The sequence below is a fragment of the Microcebus murinus genome, chromosome 13 (assembly GCF_040939455.1).
Source record: "Microcebus murinus isolate Inina chromosome 13, M.murinus_Inina_mat1.0, whole genome shotgun sequence".
NCBI lineage: Eukaryota > Metazoa > Chordata > Mammalia > Primates > Cheirogaleidae > Microcebus > Microcebus murinus.
Window position 1 is genome coordinate 1,649,879 of NC_134116.1, and position 7,141 is coordinate 1,657,019.

At 62.6% G+C, this 7,141-nt stretch overlaps 2 pseudogenes; both read right to left on the minus strand.

Annotated features, from left to right (window-relative positions):
* Positions 1-2,857: 2,857 nt before the first annotated feature.
* LOC142875130 (uncharacterized) lies at positions 2,858-2,976 on the minus strand (annotated as a pseudogene).
* A 3,836-nt stretch (positions 2,977-6,812) lies between these two features.
* On the minus strand, positions 6,813-6,931 carry LOC142875132 (uncharacterized; annotated as a pseudogene).
* Between the last annotated feature and the right edge of the window lie 210 nt (positions 6,932-7,141).

Genomic DNA, 7,141 nt, shown 5'->3' on the forward strand with positions numbered 1-7,141 from the left:
AGAGACACCGGTAGCCCGCCCGGATCAGAGTCTGCCCCTGAGAGAAAGTACCCTGACCAGGTTCACCCGTGGGTGGGTCGCGAGCTAGCGGCATTCAGAAGAGCGAGGCCCGCAGTCTGTGCAGAAGACACCTGCACTCGGGTGTGTGTGGCGGCACGATTCACAAGCAGCTCCAGATGTTAAACCAAGGAGAAGCCAGGGAGTTCCCAACGCCCCAGGTGTCCTCAGCCCACGACTGGCTGCTGTGGGAATGCGAAGCCCGGCTCCTTGTCTCAGAGCGGGGCAACCAGGAGGTGTGATGTCCACCCCGGGGTTCCCAGGAGGATCAGACTGAAGCTGGGACTTGGCCTGAAAGTGTCCCCTCGCATGGCCACCCCCTTCCCCTTCCTGCTCCTCTACTCCTGGTGCCCCTCCATCCAGGGGCCAGACCTTAAAGAGTCACCCGCAAGAGAATCCTGGTCCCAAAGGAGCCTTCTGGGGGACCCCTGCTGAGAGAGGTTGTGGGCATGGCCCGCTGGGGCTCTGCCCGACCCAGGGCTGAGAGATGCAACCTCCCAGCTCTGGGTCCCTGCAGGAAGTGTTGGCAAGCACAGGGCCAGTCCTCCAAAGGCCCAGGTGCAGGGAGCCCAGGCCAAGCAGCCCGTGGAAGAAGCCACATGCTGTGCCACCCCGGGGAACACGACTGCAGGCCACGGCCCTTCCCACCTCCTCCTCCTCCTCCTCCTCCTCCTCCTCCTCCCACCCCGCCTCCGCCCCCGCCCCCACATGGCACAGGGCCCAGAGACACCTCAGACACTTGCTACCCAAAGTGCAAAGGGCATCAGTTGCTCCTCCAAACCCCCCCCCCAGCCCAGCAGACCGCGTTGTCCAGCCAGCCCCCGGGCCTCCCTGGGGTGCCCAGCACAAAAGTGCAGACACCCACCGGACCCTCAATCTCAGTTTTCGGATGTTTTTGCCACTCTGAGGACCCGCAGGCCAGCTGGGCCTTCTGGCAGGACAGAGAGCCCCGGAATCCGACGTGGAGAGCTGGGTGTACGTCCCCATGAGGAGGCGGTCCCCACCTCCGCGGCTCTCCCCTTGCGGGGAGCGGCAGCCGCGGGGCCTCAGAGAAGACACCAGGCTGGGCCCCCACGGCACAGCGGGAGCACGTCCCCCGCAGGCCACTTAGCCACGGCGGCCAGCCGGCGGACGGTTGGGTTGCGCGAGACGCTGCGGCCGCCCTGCTACCGGGTTCCTGGGAGGGCGTCCTGGAACCAGCGTCCACACCAAGCCCTTGGAAGGCCCAGGCGACGGAGGAGCCCCGTCAGGCAGGGGCCGAGGACGGTGACGGCCCGGGCGGGGAGGAGCGTGTCAGGCAGGGGCAGAGGACGGTGACAGGTGATAGGCCGGGCGGGAAGGAGTCAGTCAGGCAGGGGCCGTGGAGGAGACGGGCTGGGTAAGGGTTAGGGTTAGTGTCAGGGCACAAGTCACAATCGCAAAGACCTGGAAGCCACCCGAGTGCCCATCGACCCACGAGTGGGTAAATAAAATGTGGCGCGTGGACACCACGGAGTGCTATTCGGCTATGAGGAGCAGCGGTGAGGGGGCACCTCTCGTGGTTCTCCTGGCCAGAGCTGGAACCCGTTCCAGTAAGCCAAGTATCCCAAGAATGGACACACGAGCACCACGTGCTCGCGCTCACCAGCAAATGGGTACGAACCGATGGACACCTAAGTGGACACAGAGGAATCACCTTCTTCGGGTGGGTGTCGGGCGGGTGGGGGGAGGGGATGGGCATACACATCCATTAGGAATGGGGTGGGTACGCACCGACTGGGGGATGGGCGCACTTGAAGCTCTGACCCGAGGGGGGAGGCTGGGAGAGGGCAACGCACCCGTCCTTAACATTGGTGCCCCCACAATATGCTGGAACAACATGAGGGGTAAATGAATAAGAACACGGGGGGGGGAGGGGGGCACGGGCAACACATGTCACCTTAATACTTGGACTCCCATCATCTGCTTGAAAAGAGAGAGAAAAGTAAATGCAATAATAGAGATAAGAGACACTTTTTAAAAATAATGAATCCGGCCGGGCGCTGTGGCTCACGCCTGTAATCCTAGCTCTTGGGAGGCCGAGGCGGGCGGATTGCTCAAGGTCAGGAGTTCAAAACCAGCCTGAGCAAGAGCGAGACCCCGTCTCTACTATAAATAGAAAGAAATTAATTGGCCAACTGATATATATATAAAAAATTAGCGGGGCATGGTGGCGCATGCCTGCAGTCCCAGCTACCCGGGAGGCTGAGGCAGAAGGATCACTCGAGCCCAGGAGTTTGAAGTTGCTGTGAGCTAGGCTGACGCCACGGCACTCACTCTAGCCTGGGCAACAAACCGAGACTCTGTCTCAAAAAAAAAAAAAAAAAAAATGAATCCGAAGAGAAAAGTAAAAGGAGGCCTGTGGAGCAGGTCTGGGTGTGACTCCGGATCCCCGAACATCAGGTGCCACCACCAAAGATTCCTACGTGTAGCCCATAGAACCCCAAAAGCAACGGGAGGAGTTCTGGTCACATACTCCCTCAAAATGACATCCTGGCCTTCTTCTGGAACTCCCTCCCCTCTCAGACTCTCAAGGTTTCCTCCAGCGTGTCGGCTCCCACAGAGCAGACCTTTGGTCTGAGACCTGACAGTCCAGAAGCCACGCATGCTGCCGCGTGGCGGCGGTGTCACGGCTCGGGACAAGAGGAGGCCCCACGGTGCGGGCTGGGCGCCAGGCACCGCGGCCGGCGGGCGCTGAGGGTGGGGGTCACCCCCACCCCGGGCCGCCCCCGCACTCCCAGAAACGCGACAGAACCAGAGGCAAAAAAAAAAAAAAAGAAGAAGCCTACGGCACCCGGTATTCCCGGGCGGTCTCCCATCCAAGTTCTAACCAGGCCCGACCCTGCTTAGCTTCCGAGACCAGACGGGATCGGGCGCGTTCGGGGTGGTGTGGCCGTGGACGGCGGAGGGCGCCCCTGCCCCGCTCAAGAAGCCGAGCCTCTCTGCGCTTCCCCGCCGCCTCCTCCCGCCCCAGGCCCCGCGCCGGGTCGGGCCTGTTGAGTTCGCCGGCCGGGTCCCGCGGGCTCCGAGGGACGGGGGTGACAGGCGGGGCGGGCAGGGAGCGGCGGGCCGGGGTTGGGGGCTGTCTCTGTATACACACACACTCACACTCACACGCACTCACTCACTCACACTCACACAAGATGCGCCTCCACGGCTGGACCCGCCAAGGTGGAGCCCTTCCAGCCCCCCTCCTCTCCTCGCCTGGCCTCCTTCACCTCCCCGCCCCCCACCCCCAGCGCGCCGGGGCCGCTGACTGCGCACGGGCGGGAGGGGCGGGGCGCTCGCCCTTTGACCCCAGCCAGGGGCGGCCCTCCCCCACAACCCCTTTCAGCTGCGCCCCCCACCCTGTGGCCCGGCGGCCGCCTATTCCCCCGGGCCAGGGCTGGGGCACAGCGCACGGGGGAGGGGAGCCAGTGTATGGGGCGTCTCTCTCTCTCTCGGGATGTGTCCCAAGGGTGGGGTGGGGTGGCGTGGTTTGTGGGGCGCTGAAGAAATCAGTCCCCTCCATCTCCTCCCTCTGGAAAACACCCAAGCCCTTGGAGAACTGCCCGCACCTCTACCTACCGTGGGGGCCGGGACCCTCCTCTGTGTCCTCCTGTGGCCCAGTCCAAGGGGCCTGGGCCTGGCCGGGGCTGCATTGGACCCCGACCACCCTGGCGTGTGGACTCGCTAAAAATTGGCGATTAGATATTGGATTCCAGCGTCATTGAGGTCATTTCACTAATGAGTGCACCGCAAAGAGTTTCCTAATCCATCTGTGAGGGTGGCAACCGAAAGAGAATTTTAGAGCTGACAGAATAGGCGAGGAAAGGCATAGGAGATTTCCACACCCAGTAAGGAAGCCTTTCCCGAAGTGGAAGAAAGAAAGGAGCAAACAGAGACACCGGTAGCCCGCCCGGATCAGAGTCTGCCCCTGAGAGAAAGTACCCTGACCAGGTTCACCCGTGGGTGGGTCGCGAGCTAGCGGCATTCAGAAGAGCGAGGCCCGCAGTCTGTGCAGAAGACACCTGCACTCGGGTGTGTGTGGCGGCACGATTCACAAGCAGCTCCAGATGTTAAACCAAGGAGAAGCCAGGGAGTTCCCAACGCCCCAGGTGTCCTCAGCCCACGACTGGCTGCTGTGGGAATGCGAAGCCCGGCTCCTTGTCTCAGAGCGGGGCAACCAGGAGGTGTGATGTCCACCCCGGGGTTCCCAGGAGGATCAGACTGAAGCTGGGACTTGGCCTGAAAGTGTCCCCTCGCATGGCCACCCCCTTCCCCTTCCTGCTCCTCTACTCCTGGTGCCCCTCCATCCAGGGGCCAGACCTTAAAGAGTCACCCGCAAGAGAATCCTGGTCCCAAAGGAGCCTTCTGGGGGACCCCTGCTGAGAGAGGTTGTGGGCATGGCCCGCTGGGGCTCTGCCCGACCCAGGGCTGAGAGATGCAACCTCCCAGCTCTGGGTCCCTGCAGGAAGTGTTGGCAAGCACAGGGCCAGTCCTCCAAAGGCCCAGGTGCAGGGAGCCCAGGCCAAGCATCCCGTGGAAGAAGCCACATGCTGTGCCACCCCGGGGAACACGACTGCAGGCCACGGCCCTTCCCACCTCCTCCTCCTCCTCCTCCTCCTCCTCCTCCTCCCACCCCGCCTCCGCCCCCGCCCCCACATGGCACAGGGCCCAGAGACACCTCAGACACTTGCTACCCAAAGTGCAAAGGGCATCAGTTGCTCCTCCAAACCCCCCCCCCAGCCCAGCAGACCGCGTTGTCCAGCCAGCCCCCGGGCCTCCCTGGGGTGCCCAGCACAAAAGTGCAGACACCCACCGGACCCTCAATCTCAGTTTTCGGATGTTTTTGCCACTCTGAGGACCCGCAGGCCAGCTGGGCCTTCTGGCAGGACAGAGAGCCCCGGAATCCGACGTGGAGAGCTGGGTGTACGTCCCCATGAGGAGGCGGTCCCCACCTCCGCGGCTCTCCCCTTGCGGGGAGCGGCAGCCGCGGGGCCTCAGAGAAGACACCAGGCTGGGCCCCCACGGCACAGCGGGAGCACGTCCCCCGCAGGCCACTTAGCCACGGCGGCCAGCCGGCGGACGGTTGGGTTGCGCGAGACGCTGCGGCCGCCCTGCTACCGGGTTCCTGGGAGGGCGTCCTGGAACCAGCGTCCACACCAAGCCCTTGGAAGGCCCAGGCGACGGAGGAGCCCCGTCAGGCAGGGGCCGAGGACGGTGACGGCCCGGGCGGGGAGGAGCGTGTCAGGCAGGGGCAGAGGACGGTGACAGGTGATAGGCCGGGCGGGAAGGAGTCAGTCAGGCAGGGGCCGTGGAGGAGACGGGCTGGGTAAGGGTTAGGGTTAGTGTCAGGGCACAAGTCACAATCGCAAAGACCTGGAAGCCACCCGAGTGCCCATCGACCCACGAGTGGGTAAATAAAATGTGGCGCGTGGACACCACGGAGTGCTATTCGGCTATGAGGAGCAGCGGTGAGGGGGCACCTCTCGTGGTTCTCCTGGCCAGAGCTGGAACCCGTTCCAGTAAGCCAAGTATCCCAAGAATGGACACACGAGCACCACGTGCTCGCGCTCACCAGCAAATGGGTACGAACCGATGGACACCTAAGTGGACACAGAGGAATCACCTTCTTCGGGTGGGTGTCGGGCGGGTGGGGGGAGGGGATGGGCATACACATCCATTAGGAATGGGGTGGGTACGCACCGACTGGGGGATGGGCGCACTTGAAGCTCTGACCCGAGGGGGGAGGCTGGGAGAGGGCAACGCACCCGTCCTTAACATTGGTGCCCCCACAATATGCTGGAACAACATGAGGGGTAAATGAATAAGAACACGGGGGGGGGAGGGGGGCACGGGCAACACATGTCACCTTAATACTTGGACTCCCATCATCTGCTTGAAAAGAGAGAGAAAAGTAAATGCAATAATAGAGATAAGAGACACTTTTTAAAAATAATGAATCCGGCCGGGCGCTGTGGCTCACGCCTGTAATCCTAGCTCTTGGGAGGCCGAGGCGGGCGGATTGCTCAAGGTCAGGAGTTCAAAACCAGCCTGAGCAAGAGCGAGACCCCGTCTCTACTATAAATAGAAAGAAATTAATTGGCCAACTGATATATATATAAAAAATTAGCGGGGCATGGTGGCGCATGCCTGCAGTCCCAGCTACCCGGGAGGCTGAGGCAGAAGGATCACTCGAGCCCAGGAGTTTGAAGTTGCTGTGAGCTAGGCTGACGCCACGGCACTCACTCTAGCCTGGGCAACAAACCGAGACTCTGTCTCAAAAAAAAAAAAAAAAAAAATGAATCCGAAGAGAAAAGTAAAAGGAGGCCTGTGGAGCAGGTCTGGGTGTGACTCCGGATCCCCGAACATCAGGTGCCACCACCAAAGATTCCTACGTGTAGCCCATAGAACCCCAAAAGCAACGGGAGGAGTTCTGGTCACATACTCCCTCAAAATGACATCCTGGCCTTCTTCTGGAACTCCCTCCCCTCTCAGACTCTCAAGGTTTCCTCCAGCGTGTCGGCTCCCACAGAGCAGACCTTTGGTCTGAGACCTGACAGTCCAGAAGCCACGCATGCTGCCGCGTGGCGGCGGTGTCACGGCTCGGGACAAGAGGAGGCCCCACGGTGCGGGCTGGGGCGCCAGGCACCGCGGCCGGCGGGCGCTGAGGGTGGGGGTCACCCCCACCCCGGGCCGCCCCCGCACTCCCAGAAACGCGACAGAACCAGAGGCAAAAAAAAAAAAAAAGAAGAAGCCTACGGCACCCGGTATTCCCGGGCGGTCTCCCATCCAAGTTCTAACCAGGCCCGACCCTGCTTAGCTTCCGAGACCAGACGGGATCGGGCGCGTTCGGGGTGGTGTGGCCGTGGACGGCGGAGGGCGCCCCTGCCCCGCTCAAGAAGCCGAGCCTCTCTGCGCTTCCCCGCCGCCTCCTCCCGCCCCAGGCCCCGCGCCGGGTCGGGCCTGTTGAGTTCGCCGGCCGGGTCCCGCGGGCTCCGAGGGACGGGGGTGACAGGCGGGGCGGGCAGGGAGCGGCGGGCCGGGGTTGGGGGCTGTCTCTGTATACACACACACTCACACT